At 49.2% G+C, this 24,259-nt stretch overlaps 1 non-coding gene and 1 pseudogene across 1 annotated transcript; one reads left to right on the forward strand and one right to left on the reverse strand.

The window, feature by feature from the left end:
* Positions 1-5,383: 5,383 nt before the first annotated feature.
* Positions 5,384-5,456, forward strand: TRNAK-UUU (transfer RNA lysine (anticodon UUU)). The gene has a single exon. It is a non-coding gene; the product is annotated as a tRNA-Lys (tRNA).
* Positions 5,457-11,557: 6,101 nt separating this feature from the next.
* On the reverse strand, positions 11,558-13,338 carry LOC147879064 (18S ribosomal RNA; annotated as a pseudogene).
* Positions 13,339-24,259: the final 10,921 nt, after the last annotated feature.

The raw sequence follows: 24,259 nt of genomic DNA on the forward strand, positions 1-24,259 counted from the left end.
ATGAGGAACCTACAGCGATAAATGAGATCCCCATAAAGGTACCACTAGATTAAGCACCGAACAAAGTGATTTCACATCCAGTGAAAATCTTAGCTGATTCTTCAGAGTTGGTAATTCCAGTAAACCCATGGATCATAGAACAAATAGGGCGGCGTGGGCCCCCCATCCACACTCTACGTATAGACGCGAACCCCCTCGTAACCGTACGTGCGACTCTCACTGCATACGGCTTGCACGAACACTATTGGATCTATCTCATTATGGGGCCTTCCACCTCGATCTCCATTTTGGAAATAGAACTTGCGTTCCGGGGCGCCTCCTTAGTTCGTTAAAGGAGTGGCACATAGCGCTTATCAGGGGCTTCAGCCACTCGACTGAAGGGAGGGCCGGGTTCCTTTCGGAACACTCAGCGAAATTGCCAAGTCCCCCGTAGCGTAGGGGGGAGGGGTTGGCCATTTCCAGGGCCTCCGGCCTACTTGCCCTGGCGGGAGAGGGTGGCTCCGCCCCTTCGAGTTTCGTTTTCGGAACGCCTCTAGTAGCTCCTCCATTCTCACCTCGTTCCAAGGACCACTTGTTCGTGATGGTATTTGCACAAACAAGGCTGAAAGTTTACGGTTTATGACCCGCAGGTATCTTGTAATCGGGTCGCTCCGCGCCTTCGCTGTTGAGGGTTCGCGGACATGATGGATTTCCACTGGTCCTGCGCGCTGAGCATCGTTCATCAAGCATTCCGAGAAGGCAAGGCCCAAGGTTCGCAGAAACCTTCGGCCTTGCTAACGTCGGGTATATGTTGAGGTATCCCTTCCTTATGTGAAATCTCATCAAATCTTTTGATCGGGTGTGAGATTGTACTCTTTCATAAGCACTCTCTGTTGTTCTTGTTCCGGCGTCTGTCGACAGTATTTCAGGGGTGGACCTCGACATTGGTTGCCCTTCCGTTTAGGGATGGGGTAGGCCTTCCTCGAACCAGAAGGTCTCGAACGCGCTCCGTTTGGTTTTCTGTAACTTCGAGAGCTAATCCATCTTCAGTTCCTCTTCGCTTAACACATTGGTAATGCCAATATTGTCCGTATCGTAGGAATAATTTGATAGGGGAACGCGGAGTTGGTTTGGAGAACGAGGGGAGTGAAGAACGAAGGTTCTACGAACGAAGTGAAGAGCGAAAGATATGTACATAGATAGATATATCTATATGAGTGGGTCGAATATCTCGTCTGACTGAAAACGCTCCGTTGGTTTTACGAGGGAGCGAAAGCCTCTTCCTCTCTTTCCTCGATTGAAGTTCTAAATCTTTCTTTCCCCCATTTATCCAATTCATTCGGGTAAATATTGGCGGCGGGTGGGAGAGAGACTTTGGCCCGTGGTACGCCCAGCCGCTGTCCTTGGATTTTGGGATTCCAAATAACCTGCGCCACGGGCGGATAAGCCTTATATTATAATGGGGCGGGGATAGCCGATCCTATTTCTCCCAATCCCCATCAGTTTGTGCTGGTGCATAGTAACGTAGATTGGGCAACCTTCGGCCGGCCCACATAGTAGCCGCCCGGTGCGAATATCTCTGAGTGCCGTGTGACACTCCCGTTCGGAATCCGTGTGACCAGTTACAGAAGATGGGTTTGTATATGGCTTCCAAGATCACTCCCATAGTTCCTAGTATGACCTTGTCCCGTGGTGGGATGATGGTCAGGGGTCGGAGTTCGCTCTCCGCCTTGGGGATACTTCGCCGGGACTTGGTGGAACCAAAACCGTTCTTAGTTATTCCACGTTTTTCTTTCATTTCATTTCATTTCAAAGGTCCATCCATTCCGCTGAGATTCCGTCCAGTGTTTGGCTGTAAGTGGCAGGGGTGAGGGTTCCCGGGTGTGATCATCGTTTCCGTAAGCAGCAAATCTTTATCTAAGACCATTATTGGGTAAAGCTGGTGGTTTACGTGATCGGGGCCGAAGGCCTGATTCGTTTGGTAGATTTGGTCGAGGTCATTGTGTACCCTGGAGCAATCCGTGAGTGGTGTACAGAAGTTCCTACGACCGAGTGTTCCTAGCCCCTGTGAACATTTTGGTGAATGTCTTAAAGAGGGCCTCTCCAACCGGTGAAGTGGGTGTCCACTTACTTCGGCCATTCCTGGCTTGTCTTCGATAACGCCTATTCCGGGAGAAGTCGGGATAAGGGCACTTGAGGGATCCTTTAGGGACCCAGGAGAACATGTAGCGCTGGGTTGGGGTTTAGTGAACCAACTAGGGTCGCTCCTTTAGTTGAAGTATTGGGCTTCTTCGCACCCTCCCGTTGCCCTTGTTGGGTTACACCCTCGGAACCACCCCTCTAAGTATATTTATTTCGCTCCACTTTCTTCAATCCCAACTTTACGCCGAGGACTTTTTCCGTCGTGGAATGAGACCAAGGGAATCTCCATCTCAACCGGGGTTTGAGGTGTCGCACATAGGAGATTAAGACATAGCCCGTCGCCATCGCTGAGGGACGTTTGGCGAGGTGTGTCCGATGAATATATATATATATCCATATATCGGTAGTGGGCCAGTCGTACCCAAACAATAATATTCCGGGGGGGAATGCACCTGAAATGGAATATTTTAAGCCGGCTTCTGTGGAAAATTCGGAGTCTCTCTTCGAGGCTGCGATCACATAAAAACGTGAACTTTAAGGCTCGGTAGCTGAATACGTGGCAATTGAATCACAGGCCGGGATCATGAAAGGCGTACTGCGGGTAGGAGGTGAAATTGATACAATAGATTCAAAAGCATTCAACCTCTCCCGTTTGAAATAATCCAAGCACATAACAATGGTACTAGCCGTACTTAATAATGGCAATATTTCGCGAAAATATGTCAAATTGTCTTTCATACCATTATTATGCAGTAGATTAGCAAACGTTATAGGTGCGCCAGCGGCGGCCGGTATGATGGTTATTAGAAACCGATAGGGTGGGTCCTCCCTCCCCGGTCAGAACCACACGTGCAAGTTTCCCCGCATGTGGCTCGTTCGTGATGACTTCTGAAGATTTACGGGGACTACCGGGCCTGAACCGTGGGATGCGTGTCCCACATGAGCGAACCTTTCGAACACTGATTTATGTGTCCGGAGTATATGGCTCATGCCATATCCTAGTCGCCCGGATTCAAGTTCTATTTACTATGTCTAGACGTATTTGAGTTCGCCTCGAAATTACCAACCGTTGCACTTTGTCCTTCATTCAGCAAGGGTTTCACCCACGCCCTTCACTCTACGAAAGAAGGCCGAAGGCCCGTATTTCGAACCAAAGGTCCTCCGGTTGGACGATTATTTGACTACGGAAGTCTCGTTGGCATGGAGAACTCCATTTGGCTTTCAGCGAGTTCGGGTCTCTGGAAGGAAATTATGCGCCGTGTTGCTTTACCTTTAGAAGCACCACACTTACCACTTCAGGACTTATAGTGAGGCTCCTCTGATGTGTCGGGGGGTTCAATCGCAATGCATCTTGCTCAGCAAGTCAAGCGTAGCCATCCACTTGGGGGAAGTATGGAATGTCTATTGTTGCATGTCCAGGGTCCATGCCTAGGACAATCCTGGAGGAGTTTCGTTTGTGAGCAGCTTTACTTGTCAGTCCGACCACGGGAGTAACCCACTTACTACCACTGTATAGGTTGGGGAGTTAGCTGTTTGGCAAGTTCCAGGGCATATATTCCCTATAACTCATAGGAGTAGGTATATCTATCTCGCCTATCCTGTTTGCTAAGGTTCTATCGCCGGTTCCTCGGCTACAGAAGTAGCCAGCCCTAAAGTTTACTCCAGTTGTCTCGAGACTCGGTCGGGAAATTCCCCAGTCTGTCAACCTTTATTGGCATTTCCCCAATTCGCTTATCCCATCATGATTTCCTTTTTCTAGCCAGGTGCAGCATACCTGTCGGGGACGCTTCTGCGTGTTCGTTTACAGAATATCACATTATCATCTACCTCCCTTTCCTCGGAGCTCTTCATGCTAAGGGGCATTGTCGTATGCTCGACTTGGGTTGCCTGGTGTAATTCTCGGAGTACATTATGGCAGGATCTTTCACCCGGCCAACAAAGCCTCGGTCTCCAAGGATTGGGCGGCTATGCCCTACTTCTATTGAAGTCAATCCCTATAGAGTCCATTCGGGTGATCCCTAGGTTGCGCGTTTGGTAGTTGACTCGCCGTTTGGTACCGCGTACGCAAAACCTGTTTATTACAGTTACTCTTGGAGGGTTGGTCGCACATGAATAATAGCGTTCGGACTCAAGTGCCTTCCGGAACACCCCACCTGGGGGGAGTTACCTTGCTCCTGTTGCGTACAATTAGCCCTGCGGCGAGCGGATAGTCCCCATGCTATGGTTCCCGGCAGCGGTCTGATCCCTGCCGGTTGGGGAGTCCATCCGAGCGATGGCTTTCAACCTTCGCATTCCAGGACGTGCCCTCCTAGGCGCATAACACTAAGTAAACCAAGCCAACCCGCATTACGTACTAACAGTAGATAGTCATATTGTTTGAAAGTACTAAATAGAACTCCATAAATGGGCGAAGTAATAGTTGCGTTAATGGGAAAGATCTCTGGGAAAAGCGCGAAAAAATCATGCTCAAATATTCCTTTCAACGACGTCTAAGTTTGTTCGGTTTTTTCCTTCTCTCCCTCTTTTCCATATGCATGGGAGTTAAGGGTGAGAACGCGAAGCGTTTTCAGTCAAGGTGGGGGTGGTGTATCACCACCCCGGGCCCCTAACAGCTCGGCTACTGGATCACTACTCCAGTGCTTCCCGAGAGTGGCCGAAGCAGCTTCAGCGGGCGGCCCTGGCTTCCGCTTTCACCTCAATCGGGATAAGTTGCACATTGTACGGCCGGCCGGGAACTGGAAACTGCAATCCCGGCAGGCTGGCCAATCCGTTCAGAGCCTTCAAAAACAAAGAGCTTCAGGCTGGCCAATCCGTCGCCTTCACGTAAATGCAATTTCATGGAAAGCAAATGATATTTCGCGTTGGGTATGTAGGAGCAATTGCATTAGCTTACACCCCAGGGACTCGGGAAGAAACGAGGATAACAGAGAGAAAGAATAATGCCCAATCCCGAGAACTCTCTTATATCTACCCCGAGGACCAGCTAGCCTTGCCAACTCCTTCTATTGGATGGCGAGTTCGATTAACGAGAAGGTTCCTAGAAGCACATGATTTGTCGATTCATTATTATACCTTTATTTATCTCGTTCCGCAAATGAAGCGTCTGAACCAAGGGATAGTTGCCTAGGTAACATTCATTCATGTATACTACTAGAATGCCATCGCGATACGCCCGGCCTAGGTCAGAGTTGTTCTTTGCCGTTCAATTACTACATAGAAATCTATCTCATAATTAGTAATAATAATAATAACAATAATACTCGGGTGTATAGCTCAGTTGGTAGAGCATTGGGCTTTTAACCTAATGGTCGCAGGTTCAAGTCCTGCTATACCCAAACCTGAAACACGTGATTGAGTAGTTATGACAGTTCGTATATACGTTCAAAGATCACTCTTCGGGTTAGGGGGACTATTCGCCCAATGATTGAAGGCCGGAGAGAAGAAACCCATTTGATTTCGGCGAGGCCTAGTGATGGCATAACTTCGAGGTTCCAACTGCTACGGATAGGGGGACTTGAACCCCCACGACGTTGGTCACCAGAACCTAAACCTGGCATGTCTACCAATTCCATCATATCCGCACGTCGATTCAAAACGCTCTTATTGAAAAACCCGAACTTCTTCACTGCTAACTGGATAAAGCCAGGAACGCCGGTAGCGGAGCAAGGCTCAGATGGCGTAGCAATTAGGGGAAGCTGAAACACCGCCGTATATTTTGATTCTCTCGGCAGCGTAATTCGCTCAATGAAATAGAGCCTATTGGGCTAGACGCGTCATAAATGAAATTGTGACGATCTCTTTTAACCTCTTAGGCTCGGCTCTGCTCATAACTGACAAGAAGCGCTCTTCAAATCGGGGTGGGAAACGTGAGAATGCTAACTTATGGCCGTACTCACGGATGGAGAGGGATTCGAACCCCCGGTATTCTTCTGAATACTTCGGTTTTCAAGACCGACTCTTTCAACCGCTCAGACATCCATCCCTTTCCCAGCAAGATCATAAGCTTAGAGCTACCAATAATCAACTGCCATATCGAATTACTATTCTTTCGAGAGCTTATGAAAGAAACCGAGGAGAGAGAAGGCTGCGAGACCTAACGGTCTCTTCCCAAAGCGTAGGAGTGTAGCCGGCCTTTGGACTCTCTGGCGATCATAAGGTGGCTCTCCTCAAAGCGTAGGAGTGTAGCAGGCCTTCGGACTCTCTGGCGATCGTGAGGTGGCCGGGTTTTTTCCGATTTCCACTGTCGGCTAGACTTGTTGTTTGTTTAGTCCCTCGTAGAACTTGATGCTTTGCGCCTTGCTTACCCAAGCTATGCGGGCTCTATTATTACTATTATTACTTCCCACCCAAGCTTCGGCTGGCCTGTGGGGGGAAATGGAGCGGAGGCCTTTCCATTCCATCGTTTTCATGGCCCTTGCCCCGGCCTAACACGGTCCAATCCGTGAATTCGTCACCGTTTTGACGCCCCGAGACTGGGTCAGATGAGACATGGTGGTTATCGATTGAAAGATTCCTGGTGGAGTTCGTTCTGAATAATTCTCCCTTTCCCTCTAGTTAAGCTAGCCCATTATCGAGGCGCGAGCGACCAAGTGACAGCGTCTCGACAAGCGAGGGATCCACCGATGCCAGACCCAAGGCTCCGACCAACATTCCGATGGATTGCACTCAAGCACATACCATTCTTCGTCAATCGCAGTAATCGCCCTGATCCAGGATCAGTTTCCAGAGCTGTAGGGGTGGAAAAAGATCTAGCGGTAACCTTGGAGTATTGGGATTATGGCTTGACTCGAGAAATGGAGCGACCAGCATAGGAATTGTGAAGGCCGGGGGGGCAAGAGCTGACATAAGCGGGGAAGAAATCATTGAAACGGAAACCAGTGACCATTTCATCTAGTCTCGGCCAGGATCGTCGGGGATTGCATTGGGCGTGTTACCGAGGCAAGACTTATTGATTGATTGATTTTCTTATTCCCATGTACAGTTCGTTCCCTGTCGTCCTCCCTAACTGCCGAGTTGAAGGAACGGGCCAACCAACCAGCAGAATCCATACGACGAATTTGTCGTTGATCAGTGTGTATTGTAAGCAGCCTCGTGTCTTACCACAAGGAAATAGCTCAATAATTCATTGGGCAACTGAAACCTTGAGACGGGGTTGCTTTCACAACAGCAAAGGAGCATTAGACCCGGCAGTTTGCGATGTATTGTCAGGTTGTTCATGAAAAAAATAGAGCAGCGATCTTGTGTTTCAGGTAGCCTCTTTTTAAGGTAAGGAAGGTGTGGCGAGAACTGGCTTAAGTATGCCAGCGGCCTAAATTCAGGCCTATTGGCCGATCCCCCACCATGGTCGAAAAGCAAGGAATCGCCTTTTGGCGCAGTCAAACGTTAGAGTCGACCGCATTCGAAGGGAATTTTCTGGCCTTCGTTCGTTGGGCATTTGAGGCGCATTCGGAGATTATTTTCTGGCATTCAATGGGGAGGGGCCGGAAAATCGACTTTAAGAACTCCACTCCGTGTGCACTGAAAATTTCGTCTATAGAAAGGCAATTAGGCCGTAGGGAAAGCGTAGCATTCCGCTTGCGCATAGAGGATGGCGGGACAACGCGCCGTTAGGGGGGTTAGGAACAAAGAAGCTAGTGGCCAAGGAGGAAGGGTTAGGGACAAAGAAGCTAGTGGCTGAGGTGGCTGGGAAAACGCCAGGGTTGCCAAGGATGGGGGTTTGTTTGGGGAAAACGCTGGGGTTGCCAAGGATGGGAGGTTTGGGGACAAAAATGACAGTTGCCCAGGAGTTTAGGGAAAAAAATGCCAGTTGCCAAGGGTGACAACGCGCTGCTATTTTCCAAGATTGATGAATTTGGATCTATCCTCTTGGAGCGGTGTAGCTCGGCAAGGCCCGTGAGCCGTCAAATCAATCCCTCAGTGCAGCTGGACGGGCATTCGGCAAAGAAAAAGCTCGCTTCCGTCCGAACTTGCTGGAACTTGCTGACGGAACTGCTCGCTCGCTACCGCGAGCTCCCGAACTTGCTAACGGAACTGCCGCTTCTAATACAGACATTCCTCACAAACCATTTGCTTTTTCACAACGTTACCACTTTGCCCTCCCGGCGCCCCCACTGAAGACGGAGGTTCTCCGCCGCCCTCAGCAAGTCCTGTGTGGCGCCGGATCCGGCGAACCTCAGTTACGTTGTTTCGAGTGAGAACAAACGGAAAAAAGAGGGAAAGATGTTCCCGAGGCGGAGAACAAAATCCGAGAGGTTGCGGTTCGAATCCGCATCTCGTCCTGGCTGACCCGGCTAGCCCTCCTCGCCAACAATCCATTCAATTTACCTGACCGATTGCCGCTTCGCTTGTCTCAGAAGTAGCTGGAACGCTTGCTAGGGAGGTAATCGCGATCCAACTGGAACTGGAAGTCACTTCCAATACGACAGCTTGAAGGCGTTGTCCCGGAGGTGGCGCTTATCGAAGGCTTCAGTGTAATTCTGTTAGGCGACAGAGCCATGCGAAGCAGCGGAAGTGGCGGAATGGCAGACGCGCTACCTTGAGGTGGTAGTGAGGCCACTCGTGGGGGTTCAAGTCCCCCCTTTCGCAATCGCTCCCTTCATCCCGCCCTGTAATATTTGGCAAAAAGCCCTTCCCCATTTTTTTTCCAGAAGAAACAATTTTTTTTTCAGAGGCTCGGTTTGCTTTCGGTTTGCTGAGGGCGTGCGCGCAACGATGGGAGCGAAACGGGTGAAGTGCCGACTTATCGTAGTATCGTCGGCATTCATTATTAATCTGGTTTCTATTTGGCCAGGAATAGGCGTGATAGCGGAATGGGGGAAAAACACTACAGAAGCCATTTATCCAATAGTAACGTACGGTGCCTCCACTGGTTAACATCCAATCCAACCTGAGGGTAAGCGATCGGCCAGAGGCAACCGAAACATTCTTTAGTAAATTAGTCAAGAACTTGAACTCCGTACTGCAGAAGTGTTGAGGAAAAGTAAGGCCAATAGTGACGCAAAGACTAGTCCTGTAGCGGCCACTCCTCCTAATTTGTTGGGGATACTTCGCGAAATGGCATGGATTGGTGAGGGATACCGTTCTGGTACAATATGAGCCGGGGTGGACATCGGATTCGCAGGCATATAATTGTCGGGGTGCCCCGAGACATTAGGTGCGTAGAAAAGCCGGATGGAGAAGAAGATGGCAAATGCTACCCGACCTACTGGATCTTTGACGTGAAAATAGGGATGAGAAACAATTTTATCCACAGAAGAATTTATACCCAATGGATTATTGGACCCGTATTAATATGATGCAGCCGAATAAATAGGACTGGCGCCTGCAATTACGGAAAGGAGTGAGTAATAAGGGCTGGAAAAACGATTTGAGGTGGCATTGTCTACGGGGAAACCACCCCGAGGCCGAGTGACTATAGTGTCTCCTACTACAGGTATGGCACTGGCTGAGCTGGTAATTGCTGTAGCTCCCCGAAAGCTCATTTAACCCCGAGGGGATGCATAGCCTGTAAAGGCAGTGACGATCATTAATGGGAAGATGACCACTCCAAGACACCAAATGAATTCCCTAGAACTGGTATAACTTCCATAATACGAACCGCAGGAAATATAAATATGAACTGCAGTGAAGAACATACTGGCCCCATTGGCATACATGTAACAAAGCAACCGGCCTCCTTTCACATCTCTCATGATGTGCTCCACGCTGTTGAGAGCCGGATCGACATGGGGTGTATGATGCATAGCTGAGAAGACGCCGGTAATGATCTAAATGACTGAACGAGGACCAGCTAACGAACCAAACCCCCGCCGATAACTTATATTGCTCAGAGTTAGATAATCTATCGAATGCTAGTTAAGTGTAGGAAATAAAGGCTATTTAAGAATCGAAAGTCATCTGGCCGTAGTAGTAGTAGTAGTATTTGGCGTATTTCGCAATCTGGGTTTTTCCTTCTGCGTACGGCCCTAACAAGCTGCCAAGCGTTTATCATGCATCTGCCTCGTTGGAGCTTGACTTTCCAACGTCGGTTACTCCCAATCCGGAGCGCCCTTTTTCCATTCATGAGAAAATCCAATGGTCAAAATCCATGCAAACACCATCATAGACCAAAATCCGAACCAACCAATCTTGTTCGGAGATACTGCCCGGAGAAATAAAGGGGTCACTTCCGAATCGAGGATAATAAATGGAGGGGAGACCGAATAAAATCATATATCGAAACGACTTCTGGCATCATCAAGTGGGTCGGAACCGCATTCGTGAGCTGACAATTTATCCGGATAAGCCGAACCTTTTGAAGTAAATGCGAAAGAAACACCGATTAGGATCAAGGAAAGTAGCAAACTGATGACTAAATAGAGATAAATAGGGGCAAATTCATAAATAGGAGGAAAATAAAAAAGAAACACATTTGGCTCGAAATAATCCCATATTCGCACGTCCAACCCCAGGTTTACCTTTTCGGTGATCTCGGTTACGGTGAGTTCCCACTTGATCCCAACTCGTGTCAATAGGGGCAGGATAGGCTGAAGGCCTCGGCGTGAATTTGGAAGCGGGGTTTGCCACAGGGGGGCGAGAGCCCAGTCTATAGCTTCCATCAACTCATCGAACGGCGGTCCGAATTGCACCAAAGGCCTCGCTACCGATTGCATATCCGGCAGGGTGGCGTCACGGATAACAAAAAGGGTTTCCGAGAGCTCACTGAGATCGCCTGGCCCCGGGCGGCCGGGGAAGTTTCTTAGCGTGCCCATGTGTTCGGCGAAGTCGTCCTGTAGAATCCTCAATTTTCCCTTGATACTCGTCGCCATTTGCTCTGTAATCATTCTTCCGTTTCCAGGCATGTCTTGTGGTGTTGGTTATTAAAGCTGGGGATATTCATGGCAGTTTAAGGCTATCCCGGAATCGAACCCGTGGAATGGTGCCGAGGGAAAGTCGATGGTGTGCCAACATGATTCAACCGTTCAACTTGCCGGGGAGTGCGAGCCAACGCTCCCCCAACAGATACGATAGTGCGAGCCCAACTTCTTGGTGGGTGCGGCGAGCCTTTGCCGCATCCACTAGAATACGCAATTCCGAAATTCCTTCCCGGAATCGATGCCTTTCCGCGGTGGGTACGCCAAAGAAAGCAAGATTGAATTTCCATTCCTTGGACAATTCTCAGTGGATTTGCACTCCATGGTCCAATTGCGGATTCTATATACGAAATTTCCATTCTCAGTGGATTTGCACGTGGCTCCCTAAAGGAAAGTGCCCACTTCTGCCCGGCCAAAGTAATCTGCCGTCCTGGGAAAGTGCATTTCTTGTTAGCCCGAATCTGCCTAACTTTCCCCGCGCATAGCGCTTTCTCCTCGCGCATAGCGCCCGGCCATTTACCCAACGAATTGACTTTACCGACGTTAGTACAGTTAATGGAGGGACGCTGGCGCCTTCCTTTAGGATTCCCTCCAGCCACAGGTTCCCCTACGACTACCATGTTACGACTTCACCCCAGTCACTGACCCAACCGTGGTATGCGCCAAGAAGACCACCAATACCAAAGTGGGCCACACTCAACTAGGCGTGGAACACTTTAGTAATGGGTGATCCCTGGTCGATGCTTCGGGCGAAACCAATTCCCAGGGTGTGACGGGCGGTGTGTACGGGGCCCGGGTACATATTCACCGCGGCATGCTGATCCGCGATTACTAGCGATTCCAACTTTATGTTCTCGAGTTGCAGAGAACAATCCGAACTGAGGCAATCTTTCTGGATTCGCTCCGCCTTACGGCCTTGCTTCCTATTGTAATTGCCATTGTAGCACGTGTGTAGCCCAGCCCATAAGGGCCATGCGGACTTGACGTCATCCCCACCTTCCTCCATAGTAGAACTACGGGCAGTCTTTTGTGAGTGCAACATCGGCACAGAGGGAGTGTCATCAATCCCGGCCTAAGACTGAACACAGATTCATGGGCCCAGGTACCGGCTCACTTACCATCCATTACCGGGTGGCTCGCTCGTCGGAACCGTTCGCCGGAAGCCCATGTTCTATGTTCCTGCTTTAGGGGGTGAATGATGACATTGATCCTTTGAGAGCAGCATGTCTTAGCAACACAAAACGAGGGTTTCGCTCGTTATAGGAGTTAACCAAAAACGTCTCACGACACGAGCTGACGACAGCCATGCAGCACCTGTATGAATTTTCGTTTCATCCCGTTAAGGACAAGCACACTTGTTCATATGTCAAGTGTTCATACGTCAAGTGTTCATATGTCAAGGGCTGGTAAGGTTTTGCGCGTTGTATCGAATTAAACCACATGCTCCACCGCTTGTGCAGGCCCCCGTCAATTCCTTTGAGTTTCAGTCTTGCGACCGTACTCCCCAGGCGGAGTGTTTAACGCGTTAGCTGAGCCCCCGATCCGCAGACCAAGGACGAACACTCATCGTTTACGGCATGGACTACCAGGGTATCTAATCCTGTTTGCTCCCCAAGCTTTCGCACCCCAGCGTCAGTAGAGACCCAGAAAGCTGCCTTCGCTATTTCGGCGTTCCTTCGTATATCTCCGGATTTTATCCCTACACACGAAATTCCACTCCCCTCTATCTCACTCGAGTGAATTGGTTTTGAAAGCATTCCGCCAGTTGAGCTGGCGCCTTTGACTCTCAACCTGATTCACTGCCTACGTGCCCTTTACGCCCAGTCATTCCGAATAACACTTGCCCCCCCCGTCTTACCGCGGCTGCTGGCACGGAGTTAGCCGGGGCTTCTTCCTCGAGTCTTGTCACAATCGCGCACCCGACGAAAGAGCTTTACAAGCGGCATTGCCCTTCCTCGCTAACGCGACGTTTTTCACTCACTCACGCGATATTGCTGGATCAGGCTTTCGCCCATTGTCCAATATTCCCCACTGCTGCCTCCCCACGGAGTCTGGGCCGTGTCTCAGTCCCAGTGTGGCTGATCGTCCGAAAAGATCAGCTAAGCATCTGCGGCTTGGTCAGCCTTTACCCAACCAACTACCTAATACTACGCAGGCTCATCAAACAGCGCTTTAACGCTTTATCGAAGCTTTTTCGCTTTCGTTTATTCGGGATTTGGCCCAAACTGTTTGGCAGATTCCCACGCGTTACGCACCCGTTCGCCACTTTGTTTTCAACTGTTCCATGAAGGGACGAAAACAACGTTCGACTTGCATGTGTTAAGCATATCGCTAGCGTTCATTCTGAGCCAGGATCAAACTCGGTTTTTTGGTTAAAAACGCGGAAACGAGATATTTTCTGAGTTTCCGGATAGTTTTTGCAGATTCAAGGAAATACTTGAAGACGGAGGGGATACTGGACGGTTCCTCCTCCACGCGGGAAGGGAAGGGAAGGGAAGGGAAGGGAAGGGAAGGGAAGGGAAGGGAAGGGAAGGGCGTGAAGACCTTTCTTCGAGTATTTATTCTTTCATTGATCCAGTTCAACTCTCTCTGAGCCGAACCCTATTCAATGATGATGTGATTTGGGGTTCGGAGGTTCGATAGAAACTGCTCCATGATACAAAGCCATACTTGCTTTGCATCGCCCAAACCACACTCCATGTTATGAACTTCTGTATATGCCCGACGACTCGTCTCAAGGTTTCATTTTGAAGTTCTTGTTCGAATTCCATAAGCCTGAGGCATTGCTTATAGTGAGCTTTCAGGCGCTTAGCAGGCTTCCCTTCACGTTATCCCGGTGGACCGTATTCAGTGAACAAAAGAAAGTATTTCTATGAAATTTTTCGGTTTCTTTTGCCTTTGGCTCCCAACTCCGGATGCAAGACTCGAACTTGCGGCCCATGGATTAACAGTCCACTGCTCTACCGACTGAGCTAATCCAGAACCAATATGGATGTATCCCTTCATGGAGGAGGAGACACGGGGCAGGGCCTCCCGAAGAGGATGCGATCAGTAGTCCATCGGGGAACCGCTCCGCTGATGAACCCTCGTCCTCCTCGAGGGTAGATCTAGGCGATCACTTACGGGCCGTTGTGTTGCCGGCGGGATGCGGGGATTTGAGCGGGATTTTCGGGGAGGCACCACCACTTTCAGCGTATGCTCGAAAACCCACGGTTGGAATTGGAAGTCGTCACAACAAGCCTTGCAGTCATAATGAACGGAAGTCGGATTCGAACTAACTAGAAAGGGTGGTGAGTCGGGCAGCCTGAGGCCTTCCCGCTGTGATTTCGGCAGACCTTTATCTTCCTTCCGGTCGAAATCTCCTGGAATCTCTTCGAGGAACCGAGAACGCAGAACCAGAAAACCCTAATGATTCATGCCAAGCGAGACGATTAATCTTACTTTACGTTGATCTTCGAGAGAATGAAAGAATTCTACCCGTAATGGAAGCGAAAGCAACAATCATTTCTTATTATTATACGATAACGTCGGTGACTGATACGGAATATTCGACGATGAATTTTGGATCGAATCGGAGCTTGCTTGCTTTTCGGGTGGAAAAATGGCATGCATGCATTCTATAAGGTGGGAAAATGGCAGGATTTGGAATTCGGAAAAGAAATGGCTCGGGAAATGGCGGGAAAATCGCTTGCTTTTCGGGTGGCTCTTCCGGATCAATCACGAGTCGAAACATGGTTAGGGCACTGATGTGTCTCGAGCTGATTCCGAATGCCGTCAATAGAAATCTCGTAGCATTCCCCAATTTTCTTGACGATCAACAAATGAAGGGAGAAATCTTTTCCATATTCGTAATAGCCGTCGCAGCTGCCGAAGCTGCTATTGGGTTATCCATTGCTTCGGTTATCCAGCGGAATAGAAGATCGACTCGTATCGATCAATTCGATTGGTTAAAATGGTAATTGATTCAGGTGCCATTTCCGTGGGTGATTCAGTATTGAATGAAATAATACACATGTATTGCATCCAACTGGTAGTACTATTTTTTCCCCCCAATAATTCGATTTCCGTTCCAAAAAATTATGTCATACCTACCTGAATCCCTACCTACCCCGGGGAACCATTGGAATCGTTTCGTACCGTTCTTCCCCGTATTGCAGAATTCATTCATTTTATTAGGGGAATGGGGGGGTTCCACCTTACCATCCCACGGAATGTCTGTGTGGTTACACCTCTCCTTCACGCGTGAACCGGATCAAATGCTCGCTTCCAGCCTTGGCAGCTCGGTTCCGGACGAATGATTCGGACGATGGGCGGGCAGAACAGAGTTTTTTTCTAGGGGCCTAGAACTTATGAACTTATCCAGGTTTCCCAGCCCAGAAGGGACCCCGGATTTTGGCTCTGTGCCTCGTAGCCTCGATTAGCCACGCATCAGCGGATTCAGTGGAAGGAGCTTGCCCATCGTTGAGCACTCTCGTTCTTGTGGAGTGGCTTTCAGTGGGATGAGCAGATGGTTTTGGCTGATCTAGCGGGTTCGCGTCATAACCAATCGGGGAACCCAATCATTTGAAGGCAAGAAGGCCAGCGTACGAGCAGGGAAAGTAGCACTCGTTGGAGGCGTTTGACCTGTAGACCCCGCGTTCTTGTTGTCGGGTTCCCGCGCGCGAAAACGCTAGCCTTCATGAGAGGAGAGAGGGGAAATTGGGTCAATAAAAATGTTATGGCACTTTTAGCAACGGCAAGGGCTAGCAGGAAAACTTGAGGGCAACAACACTTTTTTTTGGGTTGGGAAAGTGGCTCTTCCCCGACAGACTTCGAATCTGTTCCATGGGAATGAACAACAGCTTTCCGCTTCTTTTTCTTCCCCTCGATCCCAATCCTCTTTCGATTATTGCTGGCAGCATTCCGGGGAAGCGATCACGAATAAGATGATGAAGCTAGGCTTTGCAGGCAGGAAGAAACAGGAAGCGGTTCCCCTGCCGATGGAGGATTCATGTTGCCGGAATTGAGTATTAGAAGGATCAGCTAGGCAAAGCGGTTCCCCTGGGTTCCCGATGGAGGAGTAATTAAGCCTCCATCTCGAGTGGCGCCGTTGAAGAACCTAACCTTCTTGAACCCATTTTTCTAAACCTTTGCCAGAAGCGGAACCTAAAGCTTCTCCCGGAACCTAAAGCTTTTCCCGGAACCTAAAGCTTTTCCCGGAACCTAAAGCTTTTCCATCTGCTTTTCCCTTCATGGAAGCGCTCTGCTTTTCCCTTGCTTCTCCCCTGCACTCACCTAAAGCAGGAAACTTCTACCGAACAGGAAACTGAAGCAAAGCATATAGGTGTAACCTATCTCCTGATGAGGAAAGAAACCGGCCAGCAGGAACCTTCTCCCTCGGCACAAGTCCAGAAATGCGGTTAGCCCTTTTCTTTTGCCAGCCTTTAAACTGCCATAAATATCAAGAACGGACGGGGAAGAGCAACGGAATATAAGTACGATTTACGCGCGAATTGATTTTATTTGCTGGGAGAAAGAGGAAAAAATATCATTCCAGAAGGGAAAAGAGAGTCATTTTTCAAAGATTACCGAGTACAAGCGCACATCTGGGCTATCGGAAACCTCCTACTCCATATCATCAAAGATATTCACACGGATTCAGACATGGAAGGGCTATTATTGATTTGGAAAAAACACCTTTATTCTTGAAGATTGCTTGTAACGTGATTGGATCTACTACTTGTAGGGAAGGCCATTCATTGCTGGTGAATACGGATCCCTTGTATAGTAACATAATGAAAAGAATGGCGAAAAGAACCAACTAGAGCTATATCAATTCCAAACGGATTGGTGGTTTTTCAACCAATTGGGAACATATGAAATATGAAGAACGCTTCTAATATTCATCCACGTAGCATTCCAGCCCACGTTTTTCAAAGATGCAAAAATATTTTGAAGGACTGATGACACGCTAAATTCCGGATGGTTTAGTTGTACCGAATGCACGTAAAGATTTCATAGCTATACTTGAAGCTAATCGATCATGAATACCTATTGTACTCCTGGTGGATTCTACTCTCTCGGAGAGATTACATAAATTAATTACTTATCCCATTCCAGTGAATAATGATTTCGTATGGTTTACAAATCCATTTCGTTAATTGATCACGAAAACAGTCATTCATTCGAAAAAAGCTCGGAAACCCGCCAAAAAAGCTCGGGAACCCGCCAGGGAAATGATTCGGGGAAGGGAAAGTTTTGAAGTTAGTTTCAAAGGTAGGAAATCGGATGCACCTTTAAGGGGTCTATCGCTTTATTGCCACCGCACAACACCATTATGTAGTCATTTTTTTCGTCATTCACTTTACAGGTTCTATTCCTCTGGATCTTCCGCCCAGAAGGGCCGAACGGCTAACTTATTGCCCACCTCTTCACCCTGGAGCCCCCACAATCTTTCCCCCCGGCGCGGTGTAACGCATCTGGCAATGCTCAAGCATAGGGAGCTAACCGGCGAAAAGCCGCGGCTTTCGTTTCTTAAGGAAATGGGGCAACAACATGCTCCTGTGATGGAAAAGTTTGCACATGTACCCTTAGAAGATGCCCGGGCTGCCCTAGCCCTCGATTGGGTTGATGCAAATCATATTGCAAGGGAGTGTTCGGGAGGGCGTTTTCCGGCGGGAGGGGACTTCTACGAGTTTGCAGTAAGCCTGGGAGCGCACGTGCGGAATCATATCGCCGAAGCTATAACCGGGGGGTACCCCTTGGGGCCGGAGGAAACGCGGGAGATCCAGCACCTTCTGGAACAAATCGGGGGTATGGCCCCAACGTTTGCCCCCGGCGTACTTTTCCCCCTAATCCGTAGCTTCTCTGAATGCGCAGGGGGTGTGGATACGGCGAATGATGTGCTTTCCGGCCGCCCCGGGGCGGCAAAGCCGGAAGAGCTTGCGCAGGCCCTGCTTGAGGAGGTTGGAAGCTCAAGCCCTTCCTTCCTCCGGTCTTATTACTCAGGACGGATAGCCGAGTATGCGAGCCTGCTAGCATACTACCACGGGCGTTTGTTAACATTGCTCCCCGCGGCCGCGCAGTCACTTTATCCCTTAGCGGGTGCCCCCGCCGCAGGCATAGATGAACCCGGAATCGAGGAAGCCCCGCATACAGAGCAGGCCGTGGATGCAGAGGAAGCCCCAGCTGGGGGGGGAACAGGAGGAGGAAGCGCCTCTTCGGTTAGCGAACCACCGGGTCTACCTCTTCTCCTCGGAGTTGCCGCGGCTGTTCTCCGGCACCATGACTCCCTTCTTCCTGTTGGGATTGCCCTGGGAATTATCTCTCTTTTACTTAGACTGTGGCGGGGCCGCAGGCCGATACAGAAAGGGAAAGATGAAGTGGCGGCAGTGCCAGGAGGGAGGGCGCGGATAGGGGCGAGGGCCCCCTGCCCGAGAGCGGAGCCCAGATGCTCCAACTCTTGGAACCGATTGCCCAAGATATCGATCACACGCAGCGGTTATACGGGGAACTGGCCGGGATTGCGGGCGGCGAAATCGTTCCCGAGTCTGATGCGGAGGGCGCGGATAGGGGCGGGGGGGTCCCCGTTCCGGGCCCGATGGAGATGATCGACTTAGATATATAATATCAACATGACAGGTAACGGGCTGCTTTACCCCTTCCCGAGAGGACCTCCGCAAGCGCCTTTATTCGACATCATTTGTATTTCGAGGTTTGGAAGCAGAGAACAAATAGGTTAGGGTTTTACCTTGCTCGCTTGAATAGGGTTTTCCCTCGAGGTGGGGGCTTAATGAATCCCCCCCTCCCTTCTAGCGTAAACCCGTAAAGGAAATTTCAATCAGTTCCGCTGCGATGGACGGGACCGACCCATCACTAAAGATTAGGGCTATACGGATTCGAACCGTAAACATTCTCGGCTATGCAGATCGGAATATAGAAATTCAACAAATTTATTCATTCCTTTTCCACATATGGGGGAGAATAATACTTCTTCTACTGGAGGTGGCGAGGATTCTTCCAATCCGACGGACTTTTCTTATCCTCCAAACGATATGGATGAATCGACGCGAGAGTTTGTGCTTAAACATACATTCATTGATCAACTAGAATTGCCTGTTAAGACTTATAACTGTCTTAAACGAGTTGGTATACGTACGATCTGGGACCCACTGAATTACAGTCAGGAAGATTTAGAGAAAATCAAGAACTTTGGAAGAAAATCTGTAGATTAAGTATTGAAAACTTTATGGGAACGTTTCGATATAGAATTACCCAAGAACAAATCGTATGTTGATTGGAAAAAAGATGGGTAAATACTCAAATATATTTTACCTAGTTCCCAACCCATTCCTCATTCTACCCCTTAGGGGGTAAACCGAAACCAGTGGAGGATCGGTATCGGTAAGAATCGGGGTAGACGAGTTAACTTTGTTTGTTTATCACGCCACGGGAGGAGGAGACAGTTAGTTATCTGACTGGATCTGGGGGGGTCTTGGATCGAAACGATCCCACCCCAGATCGACTATTTACCACATGGAGGATCGGCTTTTTTTGGTGCCAGATCGATCCTAAAATAGTCCCGAAGTTGAAGATCCATCGATGGGTAAAGCTGCTCCGATGCCTAACCGAATAGCTACTGCAGTACCAATCGGAGAAACCGTTGTAGCTACTGAACGTCGAAATGGATTCTGAAATTTATTCACATTCTCGAGAAAAGGCACGGTCAACGAACCTGCCGGTACCGACGCCATCAAAGGGACACCCAATGATTTATTAGGAACTGTACGGAGTATTTGAAACACGGGAAAGAAATACCACTCGGGTAGTATCTCTAGGGGAGTTGCAAAGGGATTCGCTGGTTCACCGATCATCGATGGTTCTAGAACTGCCAAACCTACGGTACATGCAATGGTTCCTAAGATTACTACGGGAAATATATATAAGAGATCGTTGGGCCAAGCAGGTTCTCCGTAGTAGTTGTGTCCCATACCCTTGGCTAGTTTTGCTCTTAAAACAGGATCACTCGGGTCAGGTTTTTTTGTTATTGGGATAGACTTCTCACTCCCCCGGTAGAATCGGACGTGGAGATTTCTTATCAGCCGGCTCAAGCGAATCCTCGAATATTTCCGTTTACAAATTCCATTGGGGAACCGGAGGAGTCGTAACTTCATAATAATCTCTGATACTTCCCGAAGCGAGAACCCTTGAAAAACGGAGAGTTATTCTACGGAATAGCTTATTATCCGAGTGAGCTTAAGAAATTTCTCCTCAAGAAGCTTCTTGGATGATCTCGTATCCCACACACGCGTCGTATCTACCCACAGATACGAGACTCTTGAGAAACAGTACCTGTGCGGGATCTTAACTTGTTACAACTTCGGCTTCCTCTTCCCCCGGATCGTTCTCTTACTCCGACGGTTGTTTCTCCGCATCGTACCAAATGCAGAGGAAGTGGATGCATTTTGAAAACCATATGTTTGAAGGGGTGAAACTGCCTGTGACTCGGGTATGCATGGGATTAGACGGAGCCTTAAGGATGAGTTCGACCATAGGAAGCATTCCCCAAAACACCTCATAGGAAGTGTTTTCATATCCAAGTTTTAAACCCCAATTATGAGGTTGGGGAGAGTTGGAGCGGAGACACATACCTTAGTGTGGCAGCATTCGGTAGAAGATCTGCATAGCCTATGTTTCGATACAAGTCACACACTCCCATAATCCGATCTTCCGCCTCCAGACACTTCAATTCATTTCCCTCGACAATTCGAGATAGGAATTCGGTCCACTAAGGAGTCTTCTATTTCTCTTGGTGAGAAAGACTAGTGGCAAGGAAAAAATAACCCCTCATCTTGTAGATTGGGGTCCTCCCGCGGATAGATCAATCAATACCACCCATCCGCTGGATTATAGATTTTCATTACAAGGGACCCGAAATGCCTTGTTTACGGATCATCGGGAAGTGCATTAGCATAGAAACAGCTGTGAGAGGCGGTGAGACGAAAGTGTGTGAACTATAGAAACGAGTCAATGTAGATTGACCTACACTAACACTTCCTCGTAGTAGCTCCACCAACGGAGATCCTATTAGAGGAATGGCTTCCGGTACGCCGGTTACAATCTTAACTGCCCAGTAACCGATTTGGTCCCGAGGCAAGGAATATCCGGTTACACCAGAAGATACAGTTGGTACGGCTAGAATTACACCAGTAACCCAAGTTAATTCACGAGGTTTTTTGAACCCTCCTGTGAGATAGACACGAAATACGTGTGGAATCATCATTGAAACCGTCGTACTTGCTGACCATCAATGAACAGATCGAATTAGCCATCCAGAATTCACTTCGGTCATTATATATTGAACTGAGGAAAAAGCTTCTGTAACGGTCGGGCGATAGTGAGAGGTCGTGGCGGAACCAGTAGCTACCTGAACCAAAAAACGAGTCGATGTGATTCCGATGAAAAATGTTCACATGAGGAGGAACATATTTACTGGTAATGTCATCAGCAATCGCCTAAATCTCAAGACACTCTTCGAACCAATCGTATACTTTATCAAGATAGGCGGGCTTCTACGACCCCCCCCCATACAAACTGTACGTGGGTATTCAACCTCATACGGCTTAAACGAAAACGTCTGAGTAACCCTCCGTTCTACTACTAATCACTTCGTGTGGCGAAATATATTGATCGGACACATTCCGATCCGTGGGAAGGGAAGGGAAGGGAAGGGAAGGGCTTTCCCGGATTTCAGAATCAGCATCAATGATGAAAATATTATCGTATAATAATAATCAATGCATTGCATTGATTTTCGCCTGGACGATGGGGCGATCGATCCGAAGAGCCAAAGCTTTCACGCCAGTGAAGCGGTAGGATTCGTGGCAGCAGAATGCCTGGCCTCCCTGGCTCTCGTGGATGGCTGCGGGGACCGGCAGCCATCCAAGGCTACAGGGTACGGAGTCGAGGGTTCTGGCCGTGACGCGGCGACTTCGCTTAAGGATGGGAAACCATCCGACCAACAAGAACCTTGTCTTCACTTTTGCCCTGGATAAGTACCCTGCTTCCCTTTTTCCCCGGGTTCTACTGTAACCCAAAGACGGGTAGATCCCGAAGGGAAGCCCCGGTTCCACTGGAATTTCCAGGAATATGCTGGTTTAATTCAGTTGATTTTTACTTTGGAATCCGGAATCAAATTGAATAAAGCCCGTAAAAATTCTTCAATCTGCGGAAAGTATCCTAGGAGGTGCATTGAGCGTTTCGCTTACTCAACGCTCAATGCACCGGAGGTAACATCAATATTTCCCGCTCAACCTCCAGCCGTGTAGTTTCAGCAGAACCCGAAGGGGTACCTCAGCAGAACCCGAAGGGGTACCTCAGCGTCCGTGTGCCAATAAAAAAAGCACAAAACAATAAAGCCCGAAGGCGGGGAGTTTCTCCCTTCCCTTTGGCGGTTCCACATTTCTGCTAGTTGAGGGGATCAAGATTCTTCCATACTTAAGCGGACTCGAACCGCTGGCATCCGCCACAGGGTAAGCTACCGTCTCTCAGGCCTACCTGAATGATTCTACCACGGAGGCCGGCGATAGACAATGACTCCCCTCCGAACACGGCCTACAACTCTCATTGTACCGTGCTCTCCGAAAAACCTTTCGATAGGACAGTTCGATAGGATGGGGTAAGTCCTATCCGCCCCGTCCTTCCTTCCGTCCTACAGTTCGTTCCCGTCCTGCAGTTCGGTAGGAAAGCAGTAAAAAAGCAAACGAAGATTATCGATCCATGCTTACGTAAAGAAGCAAACGAAGATTATCGCCTTTCGGCACGGGTTTCGCGCGTTCGCCTTGGCTTTGGCAAAAGGCCATGGTTCGCCGGTACGGCCCTGTGTAGCCATTTTTCCCCGGGAACGAGCCGACCAACTCGATTGGCATGGGAGGGCTTCTCCGGTTTTGCAGACCTTCCGAGCTAGAAATGTTTACAGCGGGGAAAGGATTGATGCAACCATCGTAGTAAAGCATCTCGGAATCATTACGAAAGGGAATCAATGCAAAGTGCATCGCTTGCTTTTAGGAATAGTTATAGCACGCGCAGAGCCTATCGTCAATCCAGGGATGGAACAAACAGGTAAAGAAGCGGGCACAGAATGAATGCGCGACTGCTTCCGGGAATGATGTCGAGTGAACGACTGATGAAGCCCAAGGTAGAGGCCTCGTAAGACCGGTTTTCGGAAGCGTCGAAGGCCCCGGTGCGTCGAGTGGGATCCGGGTGGATCACACGAGTAAGCGAAAGGGGCACCGAATGTAATATATCCTTTTACACATTATTCTGTCAAATTGATTCGCCGGCCAATGTAGAAGGCATAATCGGCTATCGACTCCAACAAGAATCAGTTTTTATCCGGAAAAGTACTTGGACTCGGCACTGGAACTGTCCTATCGCTACGCAAATCAGATCCCCCCGGTAATTCTGATTTGCGTAGCTTGTGAAACCTTGCAATCCCGCTACTTCATCCTTGCAGGGACGGGAAACGCTCCGGCTGGGGGAACAGATGATACTCTATGCTTTTGGCGGAACTGTCCTATCGCTACGCAAATCAAATCATTCTTCCCCCGATTTGATTTGCGTAGCTTGCCTGCCTCGCTTCGCTCGGTTGTCGTGGACCGCCTACTGCCGGGACTTGCTACGCTACCGAGAAAGAAAATGAAGACTCTCTCTCCTCCCTGACGAACCGGGTAGAATTTACTTCATTCCTTGAACCCCGACGTCTAAACACGTCCAATTCGCGTTAAACGCCAGTCCCACGCAGCCTAAGGGCAGCTGCGCAGTCTCCTTTCGTGCGAGACTCTTTGTCTCGTATCACCATCCCCGCCCACCGGCAGGGACGATTTGTCTCCCTGTTTTACCAGACACCTATTTACCCGCACATAGCAAAACCGCGTACTGCGCTTACCCATGCTACATGCGTGCGTGAGTGCTAGTTACTCTGCTCTAGGACAGCCCATTGCTGAACCTCCAGGGTCGAAGCGGTCAAAGTCAACCCCTCCTACCCCCGGTGCCGGGACCATGCCCACGGCTGCGCTTCGCAGAGTCCCATCTCATAGGATCGTTACCACAACACTAGTGGTTAGAGATCCAGGCGGAACACTTTATCCTACGCTACGGGGGAGTTGGCAATTTCCAGGGCCTCCGGCCGTATTGGACTGGCACTACTGAAAGGCCATTAAGTCAACCTTTTCGGCTTGCCGGTAGCCTTTTACCCCGCCCAGTAGATTCGCCTAACGCTTATTGGTTCGCTAGCCTAGTAGTTAGCT

Source organism: Dipteris shenzhenensis, unplaced genomic scaffold (genome assembly GCF_047967505.1).
Source record: "Dipteris shenzhenensis isolate YYH24624 ecotype China unplaced genomic scaffold, Dip_SZ_1.0 scaf0101, whole genome shotgun sequence".
Classification (NCBI taxonomy): domain Eukaryota; kingdom Viridiplantae; phylum Streptophyta; class Polypodiopsida; order Gleicheniales; family Dipteridaceae; genus Dipteris; species Dipteris shenzhenensis.